The sequence below is a fragment of the Ochotona princeps genome, chromosome 24, assembly GCF_030435755.1.
Source record: "Ochotona princeps isolate mOchPri1 chromosome 24, mOchPri1.hap1, whole genome shotgun sequence".
NCBI classification, from domain to species: Eukaryota; Metazoa; Chordata; class Mammalia; order Lagomorpha; family Ochotonidae; genus Ochotona; species Ochotona princeps.
Window position 1 is genome coordinate 28,726,224 of NC_080855.1, and position 18,172 is coordinate 28,744,395.

Consider the following 18,172-nt stretch of genomic DNA (forward strand, 5'->3'; position numbering starts at 1 on the left):
AAGGTGCAGTCTTGCGCCTTCCTTGAGAGTGAAAGGGTATTGATCAGTAGAGCTTCGTCAAGTGCTCCTGTTTGTTGTAGCCAAACACGTGGTGCTAGAGGCTTGGCTAGGAGGGAGTTTGTTGGGGAGTGCGAGAGAGATCACACTGAGCCCAAGTGTAGGATGCTAGGAGGAGCCTTTATTTCCCAAGCTTGGCGACAGCAGCTCCCGCTATACTCCAGAAGCCACTGCGCTGAGCTGCCAAAGTCAGGGGTTTTTAAGCTCTCATCCTCCAATCAGATTGAGAGCCACGCAGTACAAACAAAGCTTCCATGTGCAGGAGGCAGGAAGGAAGTTACCAGAGCCCAAAGTTTTCCTGTAGTTACCCTGAGCTAGTATACTAGCAGGCAGGAGGGGCCGGGTATGTGGAGCCTCTGGAGTTGTCAGTTGTTCTGAATGGTGCAAAGGGCAGGAGGGGCAGGGTGGACTTTTCACACCTTCAATTAACTTGAATGGTGTGAGAGGAGGTAGAAAGGGCGGGGTGTGCAACTTGGTTTCTCTATCCTGTAGCCATCAAAGGCTGTATCCCATAACGTGTTTTGCTGGAATTAAGAGTTTTCTTTCTTTTAGAAAGGCAGATGGTGGGGGTCATTGTTATGGTGCAGTGAGTTACGTCACCTCTTGTCCCATATCAGAACGCTGGGTTTGAGTCCTGGCTGCTCCCTGCTGGTGCACCTGCTAAAACAGTGGAAGATGGGTCAAGGCTTTGGGTACCTGCCTCCCACGTGGCGGGACCCAAATGGAGTTTCTGGCTCCTGGCTTTGCCCTGGTTCAGCCCCAGCAGTTGCAACCATTGTGGGGGAGGGGGGAGGCGTGTTAACAATCAGTTCTCAGGCACATGGGTAGGGAACTGATTCAGAAGTGGAGCAGCTGGGACTCGAACCCATGACATTACCGAGCTCTCAAGTGTCCCCTGCTGTGCTCTGGACCTGACCAGGGCAGATTTGTTTCAGGTTTTTCTCTCGGATCTTTGCTCTTCCCTGTCTCCTTGGCCTCTTTGCGTCTGCTTGCCTCTCTCTCCAAGCTGAATCCCTTTCCAGAAGTAGCAACACTCGGCAGAAAAAACTCAGCTTTGGGCTCAATACAATGGCTCAATTTGCTAATCCTCCTCTTGCAAGTTCTAGCATCCCATATGAGTGTCAGTTTGTGGCCCTGCTGTTCTACTTCCCATCCAGCACCCTGTTGTGGTTTGGGGGAACAATAGAGGATGGCCCAAAGCTTTGATATCCTGCACCCAGATGGGCTTTTGGCTCTTGGCTTCAGATTGGCTCAGCTCTGGTTGTTGTGGCTACTTGGGGGAGTTGAGCCAATTGATGGGATAATTTTTTTGGTCTCTCTTCTGTAATTCTGCTTTTCCAATAAAAATAACCCTCTCTCTTTCTTAAAAAGCTCAGCATCAACACCGGGGAAGACTTGCTTTGAACTTTGGCTTCCTGCTCCATGGCTGTGCAACCATTTGAGAGTCTCTCAGCCTCTCTGAGCTCCATTTGTAAAGCTGAATGAGGCCCTGAATGAGTGACAGCATGACCAGCCGATGGTGTGGTTTCAAGTGAGATGATGCATGCTGGCATCTGCACTTAGAAGGAGCTTGTTAGGAAGGAGGTGGAATTGGGGGGTGATGGTGGGTGGCAGCTTTTGATCCAGGGCCTGGGGCTGCTAGGCCTTGACCTAGGTGGGTGGGCTTCCAGGGCAATGTTGCCTGTGGACAGTGGGCCTCGCTGCCCAAGCCCGGCTCCCATGGTGTCTTACTCCCTGCCCCTGCCCTGTGTCTTGTCCCTGGCCTGCAGGTGTTTTCAGAGCAGACAGCTGCATCTTGCACCCAGATGGCTTTGGCTAGTTTCCCTGCAGTGGTGGGGAGCCTGTCTGGGGAGCAGATGAAGGCTTTGGGAGAGGTGAGAAGATGGACTGAGGGGCCCAGCCGGGCAGGGGACAACTGGGGACACCCCATTGTCTCTTGAAGGAACCACAGAGACGGAGGGATGAGAAGGAGCTCTGTTTGGATTTGTGTATCCAGAGGTTTGCAATGAAAAAATTGAGAAAGAGAGAGAGAGAGAGTTTTCCTTTCGGCACCAAGGTGAGGTGTATGTCTTGGAAGAAGGCGCTGGTTTACAGTGTGCCTCATGCGGTGATGGGCATGGTGTTAGGGCCTCTGATGTGGTAATCCGATCCTGTAAAGTGGAAGGGGCGGGGCAGGACTGAGCCGGGACTGACCGCGGGCTTGGCAGGATCTGTGTCAGCTGGTGGGCAGACAGGGACCAATCAGAGCCTGTTGCTGGGGAAGCACGGCGCCATGCCAATTGCTCTGCACGGGAATGGGGCATCCATCAGCCTGCCCTCCCCCTCCCCACTCCCTCCACGCTTCACACCCAGCCTCCGGCAGCCCTGCCTTCTCTCTGCTTTGCATAAATGAGGTGCTGCCTCACAGATGTCCAACATGGGATTGCATTGGCAGACCCAGGATTGATCAGGATGGCTGATGCTGCGTGTCACCCTTTAGGGAGCATTCACTATACTATGTGTGTGTGCGAGCATGTGTGTATGTGTGTGTGTGTGTGTGTGGGGGCAGTACTGAGAAAGTGGGCTGGCTCAGTCTGGTGTCTTCCAGAACATTCGCAAGGAGAATGGTTCCTCGGGGCTCCATGCCAGCGGACTGTGGGTGAGATTGTGAGCAGCCCATTAGCCACGAGCAGCCGATCTGTGTGTGCACCTGCTCTGATGGGGGACCCCACTGGGCCTTGGCAACTGTGTCTCCTGAACCAAGGCTTGCCCTGGCTTGCAATGTCTTTGCGTAATAAAGCTGGGATTGAAGTTAATGGCCTGCAACGCTTTGCAGTTGAGCAGGTCCATAAACTGCTTTATTGGGTGCAACCTCAGGGGCTGAATGGGTGGCCGGTGGCTTGCTTTGGGCTATGGCTCACATCTGGGAGAGGGTCCTGAGGCAGGAAGGTGGCTTAAGAATTGCTGATGTTGACAATTCCTTGAAAATTCTGTCTTTATGTAAGAGGCAGACATACAGAGGCAGCGCTCATCTGCTAGCTAGTTCCTCTATCGCCCACAGTAGCTGGGGTCTGAACCAGTTTGATCCAGCCAAGGCGGCTCCCTCAACCGGGGTGGCAGGGCCGCCCAGGAGGTAACATTTGCAGGAAGCTGGCCCCAGGAACTAGAACCAGGCTTTGACCCCAAGTACTCTGACGGGTGGGAAGCAGGTGTCTTGACTATGCTCGGCTCAAGGCCTGTTCCTACAATTCAGGTTTGCTGCTGCAGTTTCGACTTTCACTGGGAGCCTGCTACATTCCATCATTTCCTTGGCTCTGTGAGCAGACATCCCAGGTATTGTCCACCAGTGACAAATGAGCTGAGGTTAAGTCATTAGCCTCAAGTGGCAAAGCCAAGCGACCCTGCTGGGTCATACCTCATTTCTCCACATTCCAGCAGGTTTCCCATCATGCCCCTCTGACCCGATTTGCTGCTTCCAGAAAGATCATGTTTCCTAACTCTGAATCTTACTGGGGAAGGGCTCCCTGCTCTCACCTCCACCTGTCAACACAAGTTCCGTTCTGCTTCCTCTTGGTGCAAATGGAATGGGCCGAGAGAGGGAACTGGCATCTCCTGTCTCCTTGACCATGGCAGAATTCCATGGTGGATCCCTGTTCTATTTGTTCGAAGTGGATGGAAGCTGTAATGATCATGTCCCCACGAGTCTGAGATGCCTGGAAAGCAGAGAAAGGATATCAGCTTGCTCCCCACCCACGCACCACTTCTGCTGAACAGTCACTCAGTTTCAAACAGGCTGTCTCCTTATACAATGTCAAGGAGTGCTGGATGTACCAATGCTTTAGGAAATACGGTTGTTGAACATGCCTGAGAAAATACACCCTCCCCAGAGACACGGAGGCCCTCAGAGCAAAGACTCTGGAGACCCCCCACCTGGTGATGCAGAATGGTGGGACATGTTACCATGGGAACTCAGTGGTAGCATAAAATAAGCTGCAGCCATTGTGGACCAAGGAGGTCCGCCTGTCCCCAAGTTTGGCCCATCCTATCCTTTTACTTGGTGGCGCTCTTGCTTTGCCTTCTGATGGGATGCTGTTTGAAATTTCTTAGCTCTGCAGTTTTTATTTTGGCATGAAAACCACTAACAAGGTCAGGGAAAGAAGAATTTAATTTTTACAAAAAAAAGTTATTTTATTAGAAAGGCAGATTTACAGAGAGAAGGAGAGGCAGGGAGAAAGATCTCCCATCTGTTGATATATTCCCCAAATGTACAACAGCCAGAGCTGAGTTGATCCGAAGCCAGGAGCCAGGAGCTTCTTCCATGTCTCCCATGTGGTGCAGGTTCCCAAAGCTTTAGGCCGTCCTGCACTGCTTTCCCAGGCCACAAGCAGGGGGCTGGAATGGGAAGTGGAACAGTTAGGACACAAACCAGTACCCATCTGGGAATTAGGAATAGCCAATTGAACCATCACGCCAGTCCAGGAATTTCATTGCTTAAATATTTAAAAAAAATTATTTGTTTTCATTTTATTTGAAAAGGAGAATGAGAGAAAGAGAAGCTTCCATCCACAGATTTATTTCCTCCATGCCTGCAATAGCCAGGGCTGGGCCAGGCTGACGCCTGGGGTTTGGAACGCCACCTGAGTCTCCCCAGTGGGTGGCAGGGACCCAAGGTCTTAGCCTCTCATCTGCTGCCTCCCAGGATGTGCGTCAGCAAGAAGCTGGATCAAAAGTGGAGGAGCTGGGACTCGAACCTGGCACCCCGGGGTGGGATGTGGAAGCCCCAAGACATACCAACCACCAAGACATCCACCAGGAATGGGGCTTTATAGAGAAAGGTGAGGATCTCTGGGAGGACATTTTCACAGTGGAGAAAGGAGAGGGCCTCTTCCCCCAGCACCAGCGGGTTGGGAAATCTCCATGGCTTGGCCAGAGAAACCACTTAGTGGTTTGGCCTGTAGACCCATACAGGCACTGATTTATTCCCTGGGTGCTCCACTTCCCATCTAACAACCTGCTAGTGCACCTGGGAAAGCAGTGGAAGATGGGTCCCCATGTGGGAGCCCCGAGTGAAGTTCCTGGCTCCTGGGTTGGCCTGGCCTAGCCCTGGCCTTTGTGGCCAACTGGGAAGTGAACCAGCAGACGCTAGGTGCTCTTTCTCTCTCCTTCTCTCTGTAATTCTGCCTTTCAAATAAAAACAAATGAAAAAATAATTTTTCTATTAAGGAGAGAAAGAATCGTCCATCTTCTGACTCACTTCCCACATAGGCTCTCAACAGCTGGGGCTGGGCCAGGAGCCAGAAGCTTCATCTGGGTCTCCCAGATGGGTGGCAGGGACCCAAGTCCTTGCGTCCTCACCTGCTGCCTCCCAGGCACATAAGCATGGAGCTGGGATCAGAAGTGGAGCTGGGACTTACAACCAGTATGAGCTATGCGATGTAGGTCTCTTAGCTGCTGATCCAAATGCTTATCCAGGTGTTTGTGTTAATCTACTTGAATGTGTGGGTTTGCTGCTGTTTGTGGCACTGCCTGAGACCTGGGCAGGGTCAGGCTCCTTGGCGAGGCAGTGACTGAGCCGGGATCCTTATCTTGGTGTGTGGGCTTCAGGATTAGAACACACCGCTTCCTGGACCCTCCCAGTCTGCTCATTCCCTGTTCCCCAGCCACCCTGTCCCGTGTGCTAGGTGCATGGTGCCCAGCACGGGAGACAGAGACGGTTCAGGATGTCAGATATCTGTGTGCTGTCACAGGTGTCCTCCACAACCCCTCCAATCCAGACAGCTTCTCATGGAACTCAGCTTCCCTCAGCTTCCCAGCTGCCCCAGCTTCCCTCCCCAGCACCCTTGCTCTGTGGCTGGGCCGGCTCTCACCGATTCTTGCAGATTGGCCACATATCCATCCTGGCTCCTGGGGATTCCTGGGCAAGCTGGTGCCTCCTGCCCTATGCTGGCTAGCTGGAGGGACCTGTCCTTAGATAAGCTTCCCAGGCTCTCTGTCCTGTTATCTTTCTGTGCCACCACCCAGGTGAGACTGATAGCTCTCGATTCTTCATCTCTATCCTCGGAGGTTGGGGAGGGCCAACCTTGCTGAATTGGAATGTTCTAGAGGGAGGAATGGCAACCGGCTGTGGCTGGTTATGTCTCTCATGTCCCCCTCCGCACTCTTTCTGCCCACTGGTCCAGGGGCGAGCCTCTCCAAGGGCCTCTGTGTTGGGATGTTTCCCTAGCCTGTCTGTCTTCCTCCACATGGCGTTTGGCTACAAGTGCCATTAAGGATGTTAGGAGCTCAGAGAGGCTGAGCAACACATTCAAGGGAGCTGCTGCTGCTGAGACTGGTGCATGTCATTGTGTATGCAGCACACTGGGCTGCAGGAGGTCACCCCCACACCCCCACTAAGTGTGGGGAAGGGACAATGAGGAGCAAAGAGGGGGGTCAGGTGAACCTGGCCCATTGCATGGAGCATCCGACCTGCAAGGCCTAGGGTGGGTATCCACCTCTGAGGTTGTAACCAGCAAGTGAGAGCTGGGACTTTTGGCATCCGTGTCCCACACTGCAGAGCCTAGATTTGATACCTTGTTTCTGATTCCTAACTCCAGCTTCCATGGGAGGCAGCAGAGATTACTCCAGTATCTGGGTTCCTCCTTGGCTTCTGGCTTCGCCCTTGTCCTTGGCCCTTTCCCCTGTAGCAGGCACTGGGGAGAGTGAACCAGGAGATGGTAGCTGTTTCTCTCTCTGCCTCTCAAACAAAGTTTAAAACACCGGACACAATTTCAAATGCATTGAAGCGACAGTGTAATGATTGGACCCACTAATAGCATACAACAGCTTAGAGGCAACAATGTTAAGGACCAACACTGGCCAACAATGGGAGTGGGTGTGGTGGGGGGTGGGGCTGGCCTCTGGGAGTACCTCTATCTCACACTGGAACGCCCGTCCGAGTCCTGGCTACTCTGCTTCCCATCCAGCTCCCTGCTAATGTGTTTGGGAAGGCAACAGATGGTGGCTGGGAGAGGGTGGTGTTCTTAGGCTCCTGGAAGATCCCTCTCGGTCACTCTCTTATCCTGCCTTCCAAATACGTAGGTGAATCTTTCAGATGGAAAGGAAGGCCGTTTTGCTTGCTGTGCGTATGAACTTTCTTTCCTGTACCCAGCTGAGAGTCCTTGCATGCGCTTCTGCTTTCACCACTGCATACAGGCGTGTGTGCATTGTGACACAAAAGAACATTCTCTTGCAGAATGCAAGTGCTTAACTGAGGAAGTTCAACTCGAGACGATCGTGTTACCTCATTCCAGAGCAAATTCAAAATTTGCCATTGGAACTAAATACCACCTTTCACCAGTAACCCCCACCCTGCCTCATCTATAATTCAATTTCAGATCGTGGTCCTTCTGGGATCTGAATTGTTTTGGTCTTTCTTCACCTTGATACATTTTTTAAATGAATTTTTTTTTTTTGAAAAGAGGAGAGAGTGAGTTTGATTTGGTTTGGAAATGACCTCAATAGCCAGGGCTGGGCCGGGTGAAGCCAGGAGCCTGGAACTCCATCCTGGTCCTCCCATGTAGGTGGCAGACACCTGAGTACTTGGGTCATCTCCTGATGCCTCCCAGGGTGTCCCTTAGTGGGGTGCTGGATCCCAAGCAGAAGGAATTGGGACTCGGACTAGAACCTTCAAGATGGGACGCAGCAGGTGTTTTAAGTATTTTTTCATTGGAAAGAGAGATATACAGAGAGGAGGAGAGACAGAGAGGAAGATCTTCCAGCCATTGATTCACTCCACTTGGAGCCAGAAACCTCTTCTGAATCTCCCACGTGGGTGCAGAATACCAAGGCTTTGGGCCGTTCTCTACTGCTTTCCCAGGCCACAATCAGAGAGTTGGATGTGTAGCAGGGCCGTCATGATTAAAACTGGTGCCCATGTGGGATCCTGGTGTGTTCAAGGCGAGGACTTTAGCCATTAGGCTACCGCACCAGGCCCATGATTTTTTTAAAAAATGGAGTTACAGAGAGGAGAGATGGGGACAGAGATATCCCATCCTTTGGTTCACTCCCCAATGGCTGTCATATCCCGAGTTGAGCCGATCCAAAGCTGGGAGCTAGGAGCTTCTTCTGGGTCTCCCATGTAGGTTTAGGGGATCAAAGAGTTGAGCCATCTTCTGCTGCTTTCCAAGATCACAAGCAGGGAGCTGGATGGGACGTGGAGCAGCTGGAGCGCCAACCGGTGCCCATATGGGATGCTGGCGCCACAGGTGGAAACTTAGCCTTACATGCCGTAGCGCCGGCTCCTCCAATCCTACCAAATTTTATGGACACTTGGCATCGGCTACTTCTGAGTGACTGAACCTTCTTGGCTGTCATCTGGGGATAAGGAGTAGAGGGACTCCTGACACGATGGGCAGTCTGGACTCTTTCCTGTCTTAAGCGCCCCCTTCCTCCGCCCCAAGTGGATTACACCTGTTCCTTATGTCCTTGCTGTTTATCCTTCTGAGCACTAGGTGGCAGTAGTCCCCCAGTAATCAGAAGAGTCCAGCGGCGCCAGGGGCTGAGCCAGCCGCCGCACAGCTGACCAATCAGGGAGTGGGTGAGGGGGCTTGGTGCCCTTTTTCCCAGACTGCCCCTCACGTCTGAGGCTGTCCCAGAGCTGTGGGGAGCAAGGGTCCAGGGTCCAGGACAGCAAGGCAGCTCCTTCAGTTCTCCTGGAAGTTCCCCAGGCCTCCACGAGCCGCCCTGTCCCAAGGGCAGCCCGGCTGTGGTCCCAGCGCTCACAGAGAGGTGTGGGCAGGCTCAGGCCCACCTGCCTCCCGGCTGGGGGTGCACACCCCCGTCTGCCCCAAGCGGACCCTGCCTTAGGGAGCCAGCTCCTTGGTTACAGGCAGGCGCAGGGATCGAGTGGCCAAGGGTGACACCCTGGCAGGTGTCTGCCCTCCCTGCCTCTGATCGTGGCTGACCTCGGCCTTGACCCTGTGGTTGTGGTTTAGGGAAGTGGGGGATCAGCTTGCACAGGACACACACGACATACAAGACACACAGCCTACACAACACACACACAACATATACAATGCGTGTAGACACACAACAGGGACACACACACCAAGTATACACAAGGACACACAACACACACTGATACACAGACACAAGGCACACCGTATGCAGCACACACTGACACACAACACAGTCACGTAACATCCTTAAGCTGCATACGTGCCACACACACAGCACACACAGCATATAGAACACAGAACCTATACAGAGACATACAACATACACTGTAGACAACATGTGTAACCAACATACAATACACAGCACAGACACACGACACGCAATCTATCAGGAGGCACAGCTGAGCAAGGAGCAGCAGTGCTCCTTAGGGACAGCAGGTGTCGCTGTGGACTCACAGAAACCGTCAGCAGTCACTTGCGCTTCCCGGGCTCGGCACCCAGTGGCAGCAGAGTAAGTCTCAGGAGGCGTGGCTTTGGGTGTAGGGGCGGTGAGTCCCGTCAGGGGCTTTTGTCTGGCTCTGCTTGGAGCTGCTGCCCCTGCTGGTCTGGGCAGCAGCCCGGAGCGCCTCGGATCCATTCAGGGGTGCTCCTCCAGGTCCTGGGGAAGGAAGAGGAAAGGGGCTGGCTGGCTGGTCCTGGCACCTTGCACGGGCTCAAACTCATGTGACAGAGGTGAGAGGCAGGATTATCCCAGGACCTGCACAGCCTAGGGGACCAGACAGACAGACACACACACACCCTGGTCCCCGCGTTGCAGGCGTCTGTGCATTTAGCTGGCTTCTGTTAGAACCGCAGAAGAAAGACACAGGAGCTGCCCAGGAGGCATTTACAGCCCAGTGGGAGGAGGGGAGCTAGGCTGGAGGTGGGAGGGCTGCCCAGGAAATGGAGCAAGCAGGCAAGTTCTGGGAACAGGCAGTAAGAGCTCTTTGAGGCTGGGCCAGAAGGCTGGGATCTCCCGGGTGTGAGCAGCTGGGCAAAAAGCAGACGCAGAGAGGCCGTGGGGTAGGTGGGATGATGATGTGGGTTCAGCCAGAAGATGGTGCAGGCTAGAGGCTCAGGGACAGAAGGTCCCTGACAGAGGTGGCAGCCGCTGTGACAGACAGAGCAGGGACTTCATTCTTGTGGCGACTCAGCATCTCTCTGGGCTGTGGCTTGGCCCTGCTGTGCGCTGGCCGGTTCAGCTTTCTGCTGCTGGCGCGACCTGCACTTCTGCCTGCCTTGAGGGTGGGCTGGCCACACGTGCACGACTGCTCCCAGCTGCTCTCCCTGGGTCCTTAATTCTGATATCTTCGCTCGCTGACAGGTGTGCCATGTTTGGGCGATGGCTTCTGTAGTCTCTCCTGTTGCTTGAGGGGGGATATTTCACTTGGGTGCTACATTCCTCCTGGGGTCAGTATCTTCTCTCTCTTCCCAGGGATTTTAGTTGGAAGACCGCTCCCTTAGCCTGGAGCTGAATGGGACCCAAGCGCCCAAGCTCTCAGAGCCCTTTGGAGAGGGTCTCAGGCCTCAAACCAATGAGGGTAGTGCGGTGCTGCAGGTGTCAGGGTGGAGGGAGTCCCTGGTTGCCATGGGGACCAAAGCTTAAAGGGGACATGGATTCTATAGGGAACTGGCAGAGCCAGGGGTTACCCATTGCTCTGCGGAGGGAGTGGCTGTCTTCTCTGAGACCAGAGCCTGGTCCTTTGGGGGAAGGGCACCCCGCTCGCATTAGGGGTATGGGTCTATCTGGAACATAGGTTTGGTGCCCAGAGCGATGGTTCAGGATGGGCGGAGGGCGCTGAGCGCTGATGGGGTGCAGGCGGTAACGGGCCTCGGACATCACGTGGGTTAGGCAAGGTTCCCCAGGATCCCATAGCCGGTGGAACTGTTAGGCACAGACACACACTTGGGTCTGGGTGGCTAAATGACGAGGGGGCCAGGATGAGGTCTCTTGGTGGACCTCTTTGGGAGCTGGCACCAGGGAGGCTGGCGGTAGTGTGGCTCCTCCAAGGTCAAGAGTCAAGTCATTTCTTTAAGGCCTTGGAGTATCTTGTAGTCTGGACCAGGAGTGCTAAGGTGTGAAGTTCAAGTCCCGGCTCTGTTTCCACGGCTGCGGGCCCCTGGCTGGAGGCTGTCCTGCCAGCTGGCACTGTGTGTGGAAGGCAGAAGCAGTAAGCGCGGAGGCTGCAGGGACAAGGGCCCCTGTGTGGGTGAGGGGGCGGCCAGGAGAGCTTCAGTCAGTCGGGGGTAGCGCCTCGGTATGTGTTGCTTGGAGAATGCAAATGGGATTGTATGGAAATCAGGACACAGCTAAATTAGTTTTCTGCAGGCTTGATTTGCAATATGCTTGGGACGGTAAATGTTAATATTCTCACTCAGGGTGATCTATTTCGCCCTGTTTCAATCTCACAAGTGTACTTGGGTCTGTGGCTAATGTGACATTTGCGACCGCCAGCTTTCATTAGTGACTCTTCTTTGCTCTTCCTACTGGTTCTGCAGACAGGTGCAATGGCTTGCCGGAGGTTCTGCCCGTCAGCGGGAGGGGCAGGAGGGGTGGGAGAAGTGGGCGAGGTGGCAGGGGCAGGAGGGGTTAGGCATTCAACTCAGTGGCTTGAGGCACCTGCGATCCCATGTCGGAGTACCTGTGTCAAGTCCTGGCTTCCTAACTGATGCCCACCCTGGGAGGCAGCAGGTGATGGCTCAAGCACTTGGGTCCCTGCCACCCATGTGGGAGACCAGGATGGAGTCCTGGCCATCTGACTTCAAGCCTGGCCCAGCCCTGCCCGTTGTGTGCATTTGGGGAATGAGCCAGCAGATGGAAATTCTCTGGCTCTCTCTCTCTCCTTCTCTCTCTGTCACTTTAACTTTCAAAGCATTCCTCTGCCTCCCCTGCCTCTTCGTCCTTCTAGTGTTGGGGGCGGCAGCTTCCGGGGTCCTTACCCCAGATCCTAGGTTGTTCGATGGCTGTAGGGAGAGGACCCTCTTATCTTCCTGGCCTTCCGATGAGCAGACCTGCATGACACCCAACTGGAGGGTTCTGGAGCGATGTCCAGCCAGGACCCTTGACCTTGAGGAAATTGCAGAGTCATGGATCCAGTTCCCCCTGGGGCAGGAGAGCTCTGGGCAAGCTGCCTCCTGGAAGTTTGTCTATGGTATGGCGAGACCAGCGACACAACCTCCAAAGTTGTTCCTTTGTGTTCTGGAACCTTCTGCTGCCCCCATGATCAGCTTTCCTAGACTCTGAGGGCTAGCCCTCTAGAAAACAAATAGTACATTTGCCTCCTCCATACTCTTTTTTTTTAAGATTTTTTTTTTTTTTATTGGAAAGTCAGATATACAGAGAGGAAGAGAGACAGAGAGGAAGATCTTCCATCTGCTGAGTTGTTCCCCAAGTGACTGCAAAGGCTGGAGCCGATCTGGAGCCAGGAGTCAGAAACTTCTTCCAGGTCTCCCATGTGGATGCAGGGTCCCAAGGCTTTGGGCCGTCCTGCACTGCTTTCCCAGGCCACAAGCAGGGAGCTGATGGGAAGCAGGGCCGCTGGGATTAGAACCAGCACCCATATGGGATTCCAGTGCATGCAAGGTGAGGACTTTGGCCACTAGGCTACTGTGTTGGACCCACCTCCTCCATACTTTGCCCCTGTAGGGAGATGGCGAATCTGGGCACCAGAACCTGGAGCTGGGGCTCTTCCTATACTTGGGGTCTCCCTTCCCCCTTGCTGAGTCCAATGTCACCAAACTGTCCAGTGCAGTGTCCCCATGTGGTGTGGCAACTCAGGTTCCTGCATTTTTGATTTGTTATCTCCTGTAGTTCTCGGCTTCTGTCCTCCCCACAGCCAGAGCTGCTGGGTCCTGAACTTGGTTGCTGAAGATCCAGCAAAGCACTGGCATCACCTTAAGGTGCAGTCCCTCCATCAGCAGGTGGAAACCTGGGCTCCCAGAGACACAGCACCCACAACCGGCCTGCTGCCATGGATGCTGAGCTGTCACACCGAACAACCTGGACTGTGTTTGAACCTGCCCATCTCATGCGAGGCTTCTTGACTTGTCCAGGGAGGGGGGGAGAGTGCCAGTAAGAGAGTGAGTGAATGAAGGAGAGAGGGCCTCGCTCTATTCCTGGGTGCTAGGAGCACCTGCTGGGCCGTGTGCATCTCCTGGCATCTTTTGCTTATTTCTCCTCCATACAGAGTGTGAGCCCTGGGCAGGGCCCAGCCTATCCTGTGTGTCCCAGAGAGCTGAATCCAATGCCTGGGGGAGGGAGGGAGGGAGGGAGGAAGAGAGAGAGAGAGAGAGAGAGAGAGAGAGAGCAAGAGAAATACAGTTTCTTGCTTTGAACCTCAACCTTGGCCATAAGCAACCTGTCCCCAGAGACTTCCTCCAACATGTGTTTGAGGTGCTGTGTTGGAGACCTCTGAGTGCACTCAGAGGCAGCGATCAGGATTTGGGGAGCTGGTGGGGAGAGAATCGGGGGTCCCCTAAGGAAGTGGGGAAGCTGAGCTGAATCATGCCATGGAGGCAGGAGGCAGAGAGCTGTGCCAGGCAGAGCAGGGAACGGTAGGTGTGAACCAACCTGCTGAGAGGAAAGCCTCAGGCACCTGCAGAGGCAGGCAAGCCAGCCAGGGGTAGGGTGGGGTGGTAGGGTGGGGCTGGGTTCAGAATCCAGGTTTCCGCAGGGTCGGTTGCTGCGGAGGCCTCTGTCTGTGGTGTGCGGATGGTTGAGTGCTTGTCATGTCCTCCTCGGGGCCATGCCTCTATGCATGCGCATCGTGGTGTCTCGTGTGTGTGTGTGTCCAAATCTCTCCTCTGTGTCTAAGGACATCAGTCAGCCAGGGCTTCCCGCCCCCAGGGCTGCATTTATAGCTTACTCATCCCTGCCAAGGCCCTCCATTCACAGACGGTCACCTTGTGGGTGTCTGGGAGTTACGGCTTCACTTAGGGAATGGGGGAAGGAATGAATGGATAAATGAGGCAGCTGGAAGGCAGACATGGATTTTTCATCTTCGGGCATCCAGGCTGAGGCAGTCTGGGCTTCTCTATTGTAAGCAAGAAGTGGGAGGCGGAGGGGGCTGGGGACGCACGCTGATGCTCTGTGTGACATTCCTGGGCCGTGTGGGGCTCCGCCCCGCCAGCTCCTTCTGTCAGACGCGGCATCCCGCCTGGGAACACAGGGAGCAACAGCTGATGCTGTCAGTGGGACGGCCGGCTCTCCATGGCACCTGCCAACACCGATGACATGTGAGCTTGGTAGTGACATTGATCCTTCTTCTGGTGGGAAGGAAGGGGGAGGAGGGGGCGGGGGTGGGGGCATGAGGTTGTCTGCCCTTTCTCCTGAGAAATGACAGGGACCGCGGCGTCTCACCAGACCCATTTTAGCTAAATCTTCGGCAGCCAGGGGAGGAAAAGCAAAACCTTCTAAGCAGCTTATCCGGAGAGTCACGGAGTCACAAACAGGTGCATGTTGGCTGTTGCTGCTTCTTTTTCTTCTGCAGAGAATATGGCCTAGAGTTGTTTCAAGGAAAATGAGACTTCCACAGAGCTCAGAAACTCAAGGAGTGACCTGATCCTGGGGGCAGGAGCCAGAGTGGATACTTAATGTCAGCTCAGAGTCAACACTGTATCCATGTATCCAGGAGACCCTGGGTGTCAGTTGGACAGCCCCTCCACACCGGCTCCAATCCTCCCCCTCTCTTCACCTTGGATCCTAATTTTTGTTGCTACAGACACTTCCTACAACCCCTGGCTGGGGTACTTTTATTTATTTATTTATTTATTTATTTATTTATTTATTTATTTATTTAATTTCTTTATTTTATTTATTTTTTTTTTATTTTATTTTATTTTTATTACAAAGTCAGATATAATGAGAGGAGGAGAGACAAAGAGGAAGTGGAGCTGCCGGGATTAGAACCAGCGGCCATATGGGATCAAGGCGAGGACCCTAGCCACTAGGCCACGCTGCCAAGCCCTAATTTCTTTATTTTTTAAGGATTTATTTATTTAGCTTGAAAGTCAGAGTTACAGAGAGACAGAGAGGGCTAGATAGAGAAGGATCTTCATGTGCTGGTTCGCTCCCCAAATGACCGCAACAGCTGGCTCTGAGTTAATCTGAAGCCAGGAGCCAGGAGCTTCTTCTGGGTCTCCCACATGGGTGCAGGGTCCCAAGGCTCTGGGCCATCCTCCATTGCTTTTCCAGGCCACATGCAGGGAGCTGGAATGGGAAGTGGAGCAGCCAAGACTCAAACTGGCACAAATATGGGATGCTGGTGCCACAGGCTGAGGTTTAGCTTGCTATGCCACCCTGGTTGGCTGTGAGGTGGGGCTCGAGAAGCGGACTTTATAAGCTTCACAGAATAGAATGAAACGGTAAATTCAGTCTGGCACATTTAATAAAAAGATGTATTTATTTTTATTGCAAAGTCCAATATACAGAGAGGAGGAGAGACAGGAAAGTCTTTGGTTCGATGATTCACTCCCCAAGTGACTGCAACGGCTGGAGCTGAGCCGATCCAAAGCCAGGAGTCAGAAACTTCTTCCAGATCTCCCATGCGGATGCAGGGTCCCAAGGCTTTGGGCCGTCCTGCACTGCTTTCCCAGGCCACACGCAGGGAGCTGGATGGGAAGCAGGGCCTCCAGGATTAGAACCGGCGCCCATATGGGATTCCAGTGCATGCAAGGTGAGGACTTTGGCCACTAGGCCATGGCACCAGGCCCAGTTTGAGACATTTTGACACTTGATCTTAGCCAAAAGGCTGAGAGGCAATCGTTTGACACATTTTGAAAGCCATGTGCTCAAAGTAGCTTCAACAAATTTATGAAAAGGTGAATTAGGAAAACAATTATGCCTGAATTTCAAACCTCTTTATTTACTTATTTATTTTTACACAAAAATGAATGCATTTTTCATTTCATCCCCAACCCCCTTCGAATGCTTTGGAGTGCATCTGCAGGTGTCCTGTGTGGGAGGTGGGGAATGGGAGATTATGGCTGACTGTGGGGGTGGGGCCCAGTAACCAGCCTGCCCCACTCTCGGTTTTCCATAGGGAAGAAGAGCCGATCCAACAAGGCAAAGTCTGGGTGGGAAAGTGAGGGCACTTGAACTTCCTCTTCAAATGGGTGAAAACCCACTTGTTCCTTTCATATGTTACAAACAGTGGAAGGATGTCATTATTATTATTATTATTTTATGTTGATCTTTACCTCATTGATTAGGGCGTAAAGAGTCAAGGGCTACAGGAAAGTGGGTAAGACCATTAAGTTTCCGTATGCTCTTTTTTCCTTCCTGTGTCTGGGGGTAGGGGAAAGAGGCTGGGTGTGGCTTCTCCCTTTGGAAGAATGTTTTCAATGAAAGATTTATTTCATTTATTTGAAAGAGTGAAAAGAGAGCTCTCTCATTTGCTGGTTCACTTCCCATGTAACTGTAAGAGCCAGGGCCGGGCTGGGCTGAAGTCAGGATCCAGAAGCTCCCCATGGTGTCCCCCAAACACTTGGACCATTGTCCATTGCTTCCCAGAGTGCCTTGGCCACAAGCTGGATTGGAGAAGCAGAGTATCTGGGACAACACCTGCTCTGCGGGATGCAAAAATGCCGAGTGGCAGCTTGACCTATTGGGACATGAACTAGTGCCCATATGGGATGTCAGGGCTTGCAGGTAGAGGAGTAGCCAGTTGAGCCATTTTGTTGAGCAAGACAGGGAGTTTGTTCAAAGGTGAATCCTCCTTCCACACCATCACCCAGAGTGCTGGGCCTAATTTGTATCAGGGTGTTGTGCAGGGTTTTTAGGGTCCAGGGTACATGCACCCACATACTTGAGGTCTGGGTGCTGTGGGTAGAGTGATTCACACCCTGGGACCTGCAGCACAGTTCCTTTGGCTGAGATGGCCATGACGCCTCCCTGAGTCAATGGAAAGGCCATTTTGAAGAATAACCACTGGCCTTCTGGTATACCATGATCTTCTTCAGGGCTAAAATGCTGATCATTGTGTTAGTGTAGTAGAAATATTTCGAGCTCTTTGAAAACACGATCGGGGCGCCGGGATCCCATATGGATGCTGATTTGTATCCCGGCAGCTCCACTTCCCATCCAGGTCCCTGCTTGTGGCCTGGGAAAGCAGTCGAGGGTGGCCCAAAGCCTTGGGACCCTGCACGCATGTGGGAGACCCAGAAGAAGCTCCTGGTTACTGGCTTCGGATTGGATAGGCTGAGCTCTAGCTGTTGTGGCCACTTGGGGAGGGAATCAGTGGATGAAAGATCTTTCTGTTTCTCCTCTATCTATAAATTTGACTTTCTAGTAAAAAAAAAAAATCTTTAAAAAATGTATAAACACAGGCTCAGTTGAGTCCTTTTATATGTTGAGATCAAGGTGAGAGACTGGACTATTCAGCTTGGGGAAAGACTCTCCCCAGTGCCTACATACCACCCTAGTCCAGTGGGGCCACATAAGGACTGATGGCCGGAACCAGTCTTTCTCCATGGAAGATTCTTGAAGCAAGAGCCCTGGAGGTTCATCTGTGGGTGGGTGTGTGGGTGTGTGGGTGGGGGTGGGCAGGGGGTAGAGTAGCTGTCCAGGTTGTCTGTGAGAGTCACAGAAGGAGTGGGAAACCAAGCAGATGTGAGAGAGGGCATCACAGCTCGAAGACCAGAGAGCAGCAGAATGCAGCGGCTGGAGAGGGGTGCCTGGCTCCGGAGCAGGTGTTCCTGAACCGCTGTCTGTTCACGCTGCCCCTTCGTCTTGCTCCTCCAGCCCTGGGTCCTCCCCTCCTGCCCCCGCACTGCCATCTACTCAAGATCTGGTGAGATGCCCGATCATAGGGCTACCCTTTTGGGACACTTCACCTCCTTCCATGGCCGCAGTCCCTTCTGTTGTATTTATTTATTTAGATTTTTTTTTTTGGAAAGTCAAATTTACAGAGAGAAGCAGAGACAGAAAGATATTCTATCCGCTGGTTCATTCCCCAAGTGATTGCAATGGCCAGGGCTGAGCTGTTCCAAAACCAGGAGACAGGAGCTTCTTCTGGGTCTCCCATGTGGGTGCAGGATCCCAAAGCTTTGGGTCATCCTCCACTGCTTTCCCAGGCCATAAACATGGAGTTAGATGGGGAGTGGAGGAGCCGGGATACGAACTGCTGCCCATATGGGATCCTGGCGCATGCAAGGTGAGGATTTAG